Source organism: Camelina sativa, chromosome 11 (assembly GCF_000633955.1).
Source record: "Camelina sativa cultivar DH55 chromosome 11, Cs, whole genome shotgun sequence".
In the NCBI taxonomy this organism is placed as follows: domain Eukaryota; kingdom Viridiplantae; phylum Streptophyta; class Magnoliopsida; order Brassicales; family Brassicaceae; genus Camelina; species Camelina sativa.
The window spans coordinates 32,215,289-32,230,090 of NC_025695.1; positions in this window are offsets into that span (position 1 = coordinate 32,215,289).

Below are 14,802 nucleotides of genomic sequence, written 5' to 3' on the forward strand. Positions count from 1 at the left end.
TTAGGAGGAGTCTCTATAGCATAACAAATGTTATTTATGGTTGTAAAGACTTTGATTATAAAATTTAACTGTAAAGAATTTGGCTGTAGAGACTTTGACTGTTAAAATTTGATTGTTGACTATTATTTTTTATTATTATATATAATTTTATAAATATATATTTTGATAAATATTAATCCATATGTAATATAGTGACAAAACAATAAATTTTAATAATAACAAAATTGTAAGGAAATACAATGGTGATGACGAAATAATATATTTGTGAAGAGAAGTGGATATCAAGGAAAAAAAATGCTGATTATCAATATATATATAAAAAGTTTGTGTAAAACATATATGTAAATTAATAGAGAGTTTTTAATTATGATGGGGGAATAAAATTTTATTTTTTAAAAAAATTTGTTGGTTTTACAAAGTTTTAAAGCGTGATTTTGAGACTTAAAAAAAAATAATAATAATAAAGAAGGAAAAAATTAAAGTAGCTGTGAAAACTTTAAAAAATAAAAAAGTAATGAAAGCTTGATTGGTAAATAAAATACTTTTAAGACTTTTAATTGCTTTTAAAGCCTTAAAATTTTAAAATTAAAACCTCCTGGAAAGAGTTACAACCTCTAATTTAAATTTTTAAAACTAGAATTTAACCTGTTTCTTGTTTTAATTCAGATACTAAAAACTAGGAAAGTTTATGTCTCCTTCCCATCTATTGCAAAATAATTTTGTCTTTATATAATCATAATTAAATCAAGAGATAAGTTGGAAAATAGTACACTTTTCAAATTTAATTAGAAAAGTAGTAGATGCATTAGTTGAAACAACCACCTTCATTTTTAAAATATAATTCATAAACCCATAATTTTTATAACACAAAATTAACCAACAAAAATCCAATTCAATCTTTATAAATAACTAACCACAAATAATTTCCATTTTGCGTCAATTGAAACCGACGCCCTAAACGTCTATCCCGTCACTTCTCCTCTACGGATCACCACCTCCAGCCATTTATGCCATAGCCTAACACTCCAAAATAGCCATCCAACGCCATACCAACACAAAGACACATCTACAAGAAAAGACATTCAATCATACAATCACAAAAAACAAATAAACAGAGATCTCAACGCGTAGATAAGCCATGTTTATGCACACACCTCTAAGACAAGTAGATTCTGACGAAGAACAATCTCCACAACAACCTCCTAAACTCGCACACGCCGAGACTTCCTTTCCAACGAACAGATCTCACCAAAACAGCCATAGAAACCTTTCCTTTTGCTCCCAGAAACACATGAATTTTTCTCTCTTCTCTTTCACAAAGCTACGAAAAAGTGATTACAAACCCTAAGAACCTCTAGATTTTTCTTTGAAAACGAGCCTTACGGTTTTCTTCTAACCCGAAACAAAATAATCGTTTTAAAACTCAATTGGGTACCAAAATGTTAATCGACACCCACCCCGAAAGCCTCCTTTTAGTTCGCAGGTGTTACGAGTGATGATGACGCCATACAACTTACCTCTAGATAGATATGTGCATGAGAAGTGAGTATTTGTTTCTTGCGATGTAAAATTTGAGACCAAATTATAGTTTTTATGTTTTTCTCCAACCACTGGCTGAAGAGTTAAGATAGTTATGGATCAATGAAGTTGAGGCCTATGACGTACCAGTAAAGCATAATTTCAGCCTTAAAGATGTTATCTAGTGGACTATATGGTAAGTTGTTGGGATGGACGACGCATGGAAAACTATCTTGTTCCATTTGCATAGATAGTACAAGGACGTTTTTATTGCTAGCTGGTAGAAGGATATGTTGGTTTGAGTACAGTCACGTCACATAAGATTTCTTCATGTAGGGCATTCTTTACGGAAACAAGAAGTTTTTCTGAAAGGAAAAGTACACAGTTAAGGAGTACCCACTTTAATCTTTGACTAGTGGAAAAGTTCTAGATGAGCGGGATACGACATGTTGAACCACCTAAAACTTTTGATGTTAGTAATAATGGTCATTAGGTAAAGGCTGACGGCTAAAAGTCACTGATGAATGGCATAAGTGGCACAAAAAAGCATATTTTGGGAACTATCTTATTGGAAGAATCTTACGATACGACACAATCTTGACTAAATACATATGAAGAAGATATTTTTGGACAACGTCATGTATACTGTTATGAATGTCAAAGACAAATCAAAAGACACACTGAAGTCAAGAATCGATATTCCAAGGTTTTGTGATTGGTTTAATTTGCATGTATTCGGTAGTCTGTACTAGGGTCATATGTGTAAGATAAACGTCGAACTAGGGAAGAAGTGGCTTCTAAAAGAGTCCTTCAACCTTGATATGTATTTACTTTGTAGTTGTACTTGTGGTATTCATTTCCAGCCTAGAGAAGAAGAGGCTTCTCTCTTTTTCCATCCGCTGCAATTTGTTAATTAATGCATTAAATTGCAATTTTATTGGATCCACAAGAAGCTTCAATTATACAAAAGGAAATAATTGAAACAGAATTTCCAAACCAAACTTGAAAAGGAAATAAAACCATATCTTTGAATGCATATCTTTATTACCAAACCATATCTTTTTTACATGCATTTATATATATATATATATATATTTTTTTTTTCGGCAAAATATATATCTATATATATATATATATTCAAATCATAAAATATCATATATATTTTAAATATAATATTACATACATATCTCTTAAGTTTACTAGGTTTTGAACCCACGCGTAGTGTGGTTTTATTTGATATATTTTGATAAAAATTATATATAATTGATGACGGTAATGAAATATTATCTTATATAAAACTTTAAATTACTATTAAGGAAAAAATTAAATTTCAGATACACAATTTATAAAAATATAAAAATCAGTTGTGCTTTAAAATCATGAATTTAACTCGACGTGCAGGCGAAGCGGATCAAACTGGTGACCTCACATATCCTAAACCATTTCTTTGACCACCAAAAAACGGAACAATTTTATAATCATGAATTTATCTCGTTTTTCATATTTAATTGATCGCTATCACCTATGTTTTCGTGTTTTTTATTCAATGTTTTCTTATTCTTCATATTTTTTCTTGTCATTTTAACTGTCAAATTTTATGGTAGTTGTCATCATTACTTTTACCGTCTGGTTATTCGTTATACTCTTCTTCTTGTTCTTCCTCGTCAACTTCTTCACATTCTTCCACTAAAGAACCTTTTTTTTAGACTACCACACAACTTGTTAACCCATCCAACTCCAAGACCAAAATCATTTCTTTTCTCATAAAAATTGTGCAATTCATGAAGACCAGCATAGTCAACACATGCACCCAATTATTGATAATTTCATCCATATACTTATTCGGTTTTAGATCCACACGGTTTGAAACTTCTCAAACCAAAATCTTTACTTGCAGAGAAAGTAATATAAACACATATATAGTTAAAAAAAAATTTATACTTTTCGTCAATCCTTCTTCTTTAAACTCAATAACATCAAACCAAGGTCTTGCGACGTCAATCTTTATTTCTTAGACTTGACAATAAAAATTTTACTGCAAAAGTATCAAATCATCTGTAAAGTCATACACAAAAACATGTTTTACAGCTCATAAGATATATAAAGCACAAACAGAGATAAGAAGATATTTTCAAGATATTAAAATATCTAATATTTAGTCATTCTTAAAATTTAAATTTTTTAATAGAGATTAAAATTTTAAAATATTTCAAACTTTAGATGTAGTTTAAATATTTGTAACATTTTATTTTTTTAGAGTTAAATATTAATGACACTTTAACTTTTTATAGAGTTTAAATAGTTATAATTTTTTCACATTTTTATGGAGGTATTTATAATATTTCTAAATATTCTATAATAAATATTTAAACCTTTATATATTTTAATTTTCTAAAATAAATTAAATAAAACTTTTAAATTTGGAAACCTGATAAATAAGCATAAATCAAGCAAACCTGATAAATTTATAGTTAAAAACATATTAGTTTTATTTATAATGGTTCTCAGCCATTGTCTAGCCGATGTGGGATGTTGTAAATATTTCTTTTATTTCTATAGATTTTACTTTTTTTTTGTTCTAAAAAAATCTTAATATATAGATTACTACTATATTTTCAAAAATGTTATTAGTGAAGTATCTAATTCTTATTGATTTTTTAAAAATCCTATATGGACACCTTTAGGAGTTTATAGCTTCAACTTTTTATTAGTATAGATATAATGTCTTCAAATTTCTATGGAGGTTAAGTAATTCTAATGTTTTAAAACATTCAATGAAGTTTAAATATTTTTAATATTTGAATCTTTTAAAATTTTCAAGTTTCAATATTTTGTTCTACTCTCTACTAGACCCGTGTCACCGCAGCAAGACTTATAGATGTACAAAAGATTGATGCTGTACGTGTGCAAGTGACATATGGAACATCTTTGCATGTTGTAAATTTGGATCTAGAAAATGCACATGTCGTCGTTTCGACCACGAGAAAATACCATGCATCCATGAAATCAAAGCTGCAGAGCATATGAATGTTTCTCGTATATCCCTGTGCGATCCGAAATTTAGGAGTGTCTTTTTAGTTAACGGATGGGATGATTCAATCATGCCTCCAGATTCATCAGTCCATGTTCCTGAAGTTGTGGATAATCAACCGTGCTTGCCTCCGATTGTTGTGAACAAGATTAGGATTAAAATATCTTTGGAAGATACCATTGGAAATAAACGCCCTAGGAAGCAACACGCATGTTTGCGATGTAAACAAGTTGGGCACAATATGAAAAATTGTCGGATGTAGTATTGTGGTAAGGGAGATTTGTTTTATTTGTGTAATAACTCAGCCATGACTCACTATAACTCAGCCGTCACATGAATCGACGAGACCTTTCGTTTTCCCGTAAATAATATAACTCAGACGTCAAGTCATATAAATCAGTCATTTACTTTCAGATTGTTTCTTGTGATAACTCATCCATAACTCACTATAACTCAGCCATCACATGAATCGATGAGATCTTTCGTTTTCCCGTAAATAATATAACTCAGCCGTCAATTCATATAAATCAGCCATTTAGTTTCAGATTGTTTCTTGTGATAACTCAGCCGTCACATGAATCGACGAGAGCTTGAACAAGTATCTGTGAGCTTATTCAATCTCTTTTTTTTTTTTGGAATTAGTATGAACTCTCTATGTAGTAGTGTTTTATCAATCTATTTTCTAACTCAGCCATTTCTTTATCATAACTCAGCCATAATTAACGATACTCAGCCAACCCTCAATTTAGAATGACTAAATAACCGACCAAACCGAAAAAATACAATATATTATTTTTAGTTATTTTCAGTTATTTTTGATTCCTTTCGGTTATATTAGGTTAATCTACTTAAGTACAATATATTTTGGGTTATTTATGGTTATATATTCATCTAACCGACCCATAACCGTAAATAACCGGAAAGTAATTTCAAAAGAATTTTAAAATATTCAAATGGTTATCATATTAGTATATCCAAATTACCACCTTAAACCAAACACATTAGAACCAATACCAAACTGTTAAATTAAAACCCATAATGTTACTCAAACCCTAACCCTAACCTTAACCCTAACCCTAACCCCTAAATGTCAGGTTTCGAATGTTTTACAAATTCTGATCAGAATGTTTAAAAATCACTCTTTGTCTATAATTATTACTTTTTATTGCTTATAATAATATTAATATTCATATTTCCATTCTAAATTTAAAATTTGAGTTCTAATAATTTTAATTTACAAATATTTCATAACTCAGCCGTTTAAGTCAATAACTCAGCCATATAGTCAATTGTTGGGAATTTTTTTAATTTCTTTTATTCAAAATTTGGATTCAAATTTTTCAATTATTTTGAATAATATATTATGAGACAAGCTGACTTTATGAATTTATTATGCGTGTGGATCTGAGCAGGCACATAATTAATTACTAAAGACTAAATCACTTTTTGTAATATTGAGAGACGTTGTAATTGGATAATTTATTAGGAACCTGACAGAACGAAATCATATCTCATAACTCAGCCGTACCACCATAACTCAGCCGTTTAAGTACATAACTCAACTGTAATTCGTAACTCAGCAGTAACATATATATTTATTTCATATTAACTTATAACTCAGCCGTGTGAAGTATATAACTCAGCCGTAACTTAACTGTAAATCAGCCATAACTTTGAAAATAGACAAAACAAAGGACTTTCTTATCCAAGTACAATTCCTACCAAAAGAAATCCAAATGTTATACATATCCAAGTACAATTCATAACAAAAGAAACAAAACAAAGGACATAATGCATTATTCAAACTGATTCATAAAATTAGGTGCCTCATCGTAGATATCTGCTGCCATTTTAACACGTATAGCCTGGATATTTTGATCACAGATGCCATCGAAAGACAAACCAAGCGCTAGACATTCTACAAACTTTAAAGCGTACACGCCACAATCACCTACATGTACGTTTTGAGGGACCTTGGAGACACTCCTCCTGAAGGTAAACTGACTGAAACTAGGTGTACGATATTTGTGAGGAACTAGATCGTTTATCATTGCTGGAATCATCCGCGTAAACGCCTTACAAGCATTCAATATTCTACTCTCACTTTCTTTGGTTACTTGTCCCACGATGCTATCATAGCAATCAATATGCCCCTTGATGAGATCCACGTGCAGCGCCACCTAGTGATCGCTTCCAGTTTGTGGAGTAATATACAGGTGATCCACATCTTCTATCCACTTCATATTAGTCGGTTGATCTTGTGGAATCAAACCATTAACAAACTCTTCGTAACTATTGCCCTTGAATTTAAACATTTTGGGTTTTATCACGAACTGTGCATAGTCACGAACCATCATACTGGTGAACCACGGGTCTATAAACGCAATGCGTTTGTTGTGGAATGGACAGGGATCTCGTTTGTACCTAATCTTGAGGAGTCTCATTAACGCGCCCATGTGCTGTAAAAAAAATAACACTGAATAGTAAACAACAACTCAAATAACGACAACAATAACTAAGCCTTTGTGTTTCATAACACAGACGTAAACAATAATAACTTAGACATCAAGTTAAACTTACTTCATCAGACAGCCACCCAAATTCGGTGTCCTTCACTAGCCAGTTCTTTCTTTCGGTGATGAGAGCCCTATAGAATTCAATTTCGACTGTTGCCTTGCCTAAAAGTTGATTCCTAACAAACAAATAAACACAGGTTAATATAATGTTAACAAGCTGTGATTAACTTATTAAAAACAAAAGGCTCTAAAGGGTCATACTCGGCTGTCTTTAGGTACTCCATAAGTTTTTGCAACTTGGCCGGATCAACAGGTGCCAGAGGATCATATATTCCACCTGCAGGTACACAGTTCTTCCTCATGCACGTCAGTCCGTTGTTCCAATATAAGGAAAAATCCTTGCTGGATGATCTTGTTGTGGATTCAATGCACTCCCATCCGGGGGGGGGGGGNTACGCGCCCATGTACTGTAAAAAAGGAAACTGAGTAAAGAACAACAACTCAACAATATTGTTTTAAATAACTTAGACAACGACAACAATAACTAAGACATTAAGATAAACTTACTACATCAGTAAGCCACCCATAGGTACCATAATTTTCTGGTTTCCCTGGCCAGTCGTTTCGTTCGGTGATTAGCTGCCTATAGAATTCAATTTCCAAATCGCCCTGGCCTAACGGAATATTCCTAACAAACAAAATAAACACAAGTTAATATAATGTTAACAAGCTGTGATTAACTTGTTAAGAAAAAAGGGTCTAAAGGGTCATACTCGGCTTTCTTTAGAAAATCCATAAGTTTCTGCCACGTGACCGGATCAACAGGTGCCAGAGGATCATATATTCTAGGTCCAGGTGAACAGTTCTTCCTCATACACGTCTGTCTGTTGTCTCCAATATAAGGGAAAAACCTGCTTGTATGAGCTTGTTGTGTATTCAATGCACTCCCATCCGGGGACAGATTAACACTCTCCAGCCTTATAGCTTTAATTCTATCAAGCCTAATCTTTTCCTCCTCATCTTCCTCTGATTCAAGTTCAAGGTATTCGTTTTCAGCCATAAACTGTTATGTCATCTCACATACACTGTTGTCAGCAGCGTCGGAACCAGCGTCTGCATCAGCTTCGGCTTTTCCTTAGCTTTTTCTTCAGGTTCTACAAATTGCAACGGCCTCACGGTAGTACGTAGGCTTAGTAGTAGGATTAGTAGGCTTAGTAGGCTTAGTAGACTTTCTACCTCTTTTCTTTTGCTGATTATCCACAACCTCATCAGCTTTTGCCTTCTTTGCCGCCAACTCTTTGGCCTTTTTTGCCTCTATTTCTTTGGCATTTTTCCTCGTGTAAGGTCGTGGTTTCGTAGCAGTTGGTTTCGTAACAGCTGGAGACTTCTCAATGAAATCAAGAGGATCATCTTTATCAAACTCAGTATTCAGATTTTTACTGATCCCAGCCAAACCACTGTCATGACCAAATTTCTTTACCTGTATAACATAGCGAAGAAAATTAAGATAATGATAACTCAACCTAAACATTCTGGAAAATCAGCCATAAAATTAACATAAATCAGACATTACCGGAGGACTGGTGACAGAGTAGTTATGATGCGTTTTGGGTGGAACTTCTGGTGGACCTTGTGTTGTCTTTAGTTTTGCCAAAAGGCCCGGTAGCCTCACCAAGATAAATGAAGTTAGTGAGGATGAATTCAAACTCAGGCTTTTCCCATTCTCTTTGGGAGACAAAGCACACATCTGGGAGAAATCACTCCCCAAGGAGTCCATCACCACTTGGGAAGCATGCAAGAAGGCGTTTCTGGCCAAATTCTTCTCCAACTCCCGAACCGCAAGGCTGCGAAATGATATTTCCAGCTTTGTTCAGAAGAACAATGAGACGTTCAGTGAAGCTTAGGAACGTTTCAAGGGATACACCACCAGATGCCCTCATCACGGCTTCAGCAATGCTTCATTGCTGAGTACACTTTACAGAGGAGTGGTCCCCAAGATACGGATGTTGCTGGACACCGCAAGCAATAGTAACTTCCTCAACAAGGATGTTGATGAAGGTTGGGACCTAGTAGAGAACTTGGATCAATCTGATGGGCATTATAATGAGGAATACGATCGTACTGTGCGATCTACAGGAGAGAAAGATGCCAAGTACAAGAGGGACATGAAAGCCCTCAATGACAAGCTCGATAAACTACAGCCAACAGCAGCATGTTCATGCAATATCAGAGGAAGAGCAGTATTTACAACAAGATGGGGAGAATGTTCAAATAGAGGATGTGAACTACATCAACAACCAAGGAGGTTATAACAAAGGGTACAACAACTACAAGCCAAATCCGAATCTGTCCTACCGTAATCCGAATGTTGCCAATCCTCAAAACCAAACCTACCCATCAGCAGTTCAAGGGAACCAGGTCCAACAACAACCTTTTGTTCAATACAACCAAGGCTATGCCCCTAAGCAGCAGTATTCTGGAAATTACCACCAACTCATTGCACCACCTGGATTCCAACAACAGCAAGGCCCGCAGCACCAATCCCAAGAAGCTGACCTACGTGGCCTAATTCAGGAGATGATTCAAAACCAGGCATCCGCTGCTATGGATACCGCAAAACGATTTGCGGAGATAAGCAACAAGATCGATTCCGGATACAATGACTTAACTGCCAAGTACGATTCGCTCAATACTAAATTGAGGTACCTAGAAGGCCACCACAACAACCAACCAGCTCCAAAGATCAACCAGCTTCCTGGTAAAGCTGTTCAGAACCCAAAGGATTATGCCACTGCACATGCCATTTTCCTCGACGATGGCTTTGAGGACTACCTCACTGAGGACAATGATATTCAAGATGGGGAGGCTACAGATCATTATGGGACGAATGAGTATCAGTACTACATATCCAAGTATGAACCCGAGCCTTTACCCGAGGAGACTGATCGAGCACTTGTTCGAGAATCACAAATCGAGGAACCACCCGAGGCAGAACCCGATGACTTACCCGATGATGGTGATCGGATGATGCATTGAATAGACGTTCAGATGACAAATCAACCTCAACTACCTGTAGCAGCAGAAGGGGAACTAGAGGAAAGGTTCAATGCTGCTCTTGACATCCAACTGGAGGCGCTTGCAGAGCGTATGGCCAAACGTAAAGCTCTACCTCCTAAACTTCTGCCACCACACGAACTTCAAGAGGAGCTCACCAAAGAGGCAGCTCAGCTGGAGATTGAGGTTAAGGAAGCTGTCAAGGAGATTGGATATAAGATTCTCAGGAGTGGAGTGTGTTTAGACCCTGAGCTGCGAATCGAGGAAAAATTGAAAGATCCTGGCTCTTATACTTTGCCATGCTCGTTAGGACTTCGGATTTTCAAAAATTGCTTGTGCGACCTAGGAGCCTCAGTCAGCATCATGCCACTGTCAGTTGCCAACAAAATGGGTTTCAACAGTTTTAAACCTAGTAGTCTGTATTTGGTTCTAGCTGATAGAACAATCAGACATCCGATTGGGATCCTGGAAAATTTGCCTCTCAGGATTGGAAGGGTGGAAGTCCCCACTGATTTCATGATCCTTGATATGGATTAGGAACCAGACGATCCACTGATCCTAGGGAGACCATTCTTGGCAACAGTAGGTGCAGTAATTGTGGTGAAGCAAGGCAAGATCAGAATTGAGCATGGGGAGCACTTCAAGATGGAGTTTGATGTCAAGAAGGGAGTTAAGAGGCCAACTATTGATGGTCAAGCTTTTTCCACTAAGACAAAATAGAGAAAAGTCAAACATCTTGAAGAAGTCAACACCACATTTGCTGTGGAACCTGGACAAGACTTGGAAAATCCACTGGATCAGCCTGCTACAGTGGAGACGATTCCAGAACCTCTGCCTCCTAAATCCCATGTTTAAAAGAGCATGAAGAGTCAAGCTTAGTGACTAAAAACAAGATCATTTGGGAGGAAGTCCCAAAGGTATCCTTTATTTTGTTATTCTACCTNTTCTTTATAAAAAAAAAAAAAAAAAAAAAAAAAAATTGAGGAACCCGAGGGTCAACCTAACACCACACCGTACTCGACGCGCCTGATCGTGTCTATACTCGGGTGGCGAGTGAAGTCCAAATTCCGCAAACCAAGCCCACTCTCGGTGAAGCCCAAGTTGTTAACCCTACTCTATTTAAGGGATTCGAACCCTTCTCCCTCATCAGCACAAACCGATAAGTCTCTCAACCCTAAAAGCTTTTTGTTTTCCTACTTTCTATTCTCTCTCAAACTCGAGTGATCTTTGACTTTTCGGGAACTAACCCTATTAATCTCGAGTTTAGCTTTTCTTTTTTCTCAAGGATTCTATAATGGCACAAAAGATGAACACCTACCAAAGGAAGGGAAGAAGATCAACCTCCGCCGCTGCTACAACCTGAGGTGATACCGTCGAACCTCGAGAATCCCAAGGCAGAGGAGACGTTCCGCATTCCCAACCGCTGGCTGGACGTTTTGCTTCTCCAACCCGATGCTCAACCCGATCCGTCACCCGAACCGGTGCTCGTGCAACCGATCGTGTAGACACCCGTGTTCTCTGCCCCGATCCTGAATCTGTCGCAGTCTGCCGATCTCCTCGACGTAGGGACCTGTCTACGTCCGAGAGAACTGTTACCGACCCCATGGAGGTCGATTCTGATGCTGGTGGAGGAGAGCCAGAGGAGATCCAAATGTCGCGGTTAAGGAGCAGGGCCGCGGTCGCAAGAGGGAAGAGACCAGCTTCTGAGAAGGCTGAGAAGGTGGCTGAGAGAGCGGCTGAAGAAGAAGATTGAGACACAGAGGAGGAGAACCGTGACCGAGAGGAGGAGCAGAGAGAACGCACACGCCAAGCCTCGCGGGGATTGAAGCAGAAGGAGGTGGAGACTCCGGCCAAGCTCTTCAAGGTTTTCCGCAAGATGAGTTTCGTAGGTACCCGCTACCCTCACCGAGAAACGATGAAGCAGTTGGGCATCGCTAGAGACGTCGAGTTCCTGTTCGACATGAGCCACCTGGGCAAGATGATGCGAGCCAACCTCGAGGCTTATGAGGAGGAGACGGTACACTTCCTCTTCATGCTACAGTTACACTATTTTGAAGATTACCCGACCCTACTACCCGATGGGGGGATCGGGTTCATCACTTTCGCTGTGCGGAACAAGGAGTACCGGCTTACCTACAAGGAGATGGAGAAGCTGTATGGTTTCAAGGCTGGGAGTGGAGAAATCATGGAGGTGAGCAAGGAGGAGATGAAGTCCCTATGGCTGACAATAGGAGACAAGCTCCCCTACAAGTCCACAAGCTCCAAATCCGCTCAAATAAGGAGCCCCGTTTTGAGGTATTTTCACAAGTCCCTCGCCTGCACTCTTTTTGCTAGAAAGGAGACTGGGAATGTGAATGAACATGAGCACCAGCTGCTAGACATTGCCTTGAGTGGAGTATTAGACAATGCTTAGGATGGTACACCACTAGTAGGAGATGCTGCGGATACTAGCATGGTCTTTGTGCTGCTAGATCAGTTCCTCTACCTGAAGTCCTCTGCAATGAAAACTGAGAGGAGAGATGGAGCTGGAGAGATCTCCATAGGAGGATTGGTCACACCAATTTTGGTAGCTTGCGATGTGCCCCTAAGGGGAGTGGTTCATGAGCCGAGATGGCTAGACATCGACTACCTCACCCTGGCGAGATTCTTGGCTTATGAGAGGCCAAACGACATGCTGCTCTTCAAGTTTGTCTGCCAGAGCCACCCAAATTATCCTACCAACGTCGTGTGCACCAAAGTCCGGCTAGGGGACAACATAGACTTCACACCATCTTTGGAGGAGCTGTACAATCTAGAGGAGGAGTCCGAGGCAGGAGAGGGAGAGACGACTGGGCAAGGACAGGGAGACAACTCAGATGAGTATGATTTTGAGGAGTATGTGTGCTCTCAAAAGCAACCTGTTGGGGTGAGGGAAGCTCACAAGAGGATCGGCTGGCTGAAAAGGATGAACAAGTTCCTAGCAAAGAAGGTAAAAGACCTCACTAGCTCAGTGAAGGTAATGGGAGGACAGATCAAGGAGCTGCAAGACAAGGCAAGCTGTGTGTCAGCTCCCACTTCGGCATATGCACCCACATGGATGGGAAGAAGCGGACCATTGGGAGGAATCCGAGGATTAGCACCTCCAGAACCTCACAGAGCATCATCCTACAAGCCCCAAGCTGAGGAGGATGTCACAAGACCCGGAGGATCACGGAGAAGCCATTTAGACGCCTATTCGATGCCTAACCCGATGGGATACATGATTCCCTACCCGATGTACCCATCGAGTACGCAATCGGGTGATTACTCAGGACTCTTCCCTCCGCCTTACCAGATGCCGTACACGATGCCATATTCGATGCACCCTGCGAGTGGCTATACGGGTGATCACTCTGGGCCTCTTCCACCATACCCGTCGTACTACCCGATGCCTTACCCGATGACCTACACGAGTACTTACCCGATCAACTCCTCGGATGCTGGTCCGAGCAAGTCGTCCGTGCATATCACCGAGCTCTCTGATGAGCAAATACCGGAGCCTGCTGAAGCCGGCGACGACCCTGGCTACACGTTGGCGAGTATGGAGGCTGGTACAACCTCCTTCTTCACCAACCCATGAGGTACCACATTCATCCAATCTTTGTAAATAACATTGCATTTAGTTTTCATTTCATTTTGTGTGATTCTTGGATTCTTTTTCCAACTTTTATTTACACAGAGACTGTGTAATTTAAGTTTGGGGGAGGGTCCTAGAATTTATATAACATTGTGTTTTATTTTCTTATTTTCTTATTTCAAATTTTTGCATGCTAGTTTTATTCATTTGAGTCTGCATCTATGTGCATTGAAAAAACCCAAAAAAATATTTTTTTTAAAAAAATGATTGTTCATGTAGTTGCATTTACATATTAGGATTGAGTGTTCATGTAGTTGCATTTGAGTGTTCATGTAGTTGCATTTACATATTAGGATTGAGTCTAATTTGCTTCATATAGGATTGTTGCATATGCATTTTAGGGGACAATGATTAAAACCACCTTGTTTAATGCCAAACCTTAGGATTGAAGCTATAGCCCTTAATCACAGTTCATTGTTGCTAGATCAATCTTTGGAAAAAAATGAAAAATCTTTGTTTAGAACCTTGTGTCTTTTGAATGCTTCCTCCACTTGCTTGAACATTGAATCATCTCTATATTATTGGACTTAATTTGAACTTAAAATTGTCTTGCTTATGGAATTTGAACACTTGCTCAAGGTAACTCTAAACTCGGGTTAGCACTCCATTTTTACCAATCTTTTCGTTTAACCCGATTTGTTTTTTTTTTCCTACCCTTGAACCCAAACCATTCTTTCAAACCTTGTTATGAATTGTTGAGTGAGGCCTTTTCATTGTGCTATAGGTTGTGAAACCTTGAGAGTATTGAGAACGACAAAGAACCGGCTCTTGATTTAGCTAAGTTAGAATCATTTGGACTAGCATATAGAATCGGTTTTGAAAGATAGGTGGTTAGCATGTTTATTTGGGGTGGGGTTGAGAAAAAAAAAACAGAGGGGAAAGAAGAGGAAAAGAAGTCCCTAAGGTTAGAATAAAGTAACTCTAAGTCTCTAAGTAAAAAAAAAAAAGAGAAAAAGTTCTTGCTATAGTCTCCTAAAAAGAAAAAAATAAAATAATATATATATATATATATATATATATATATATAT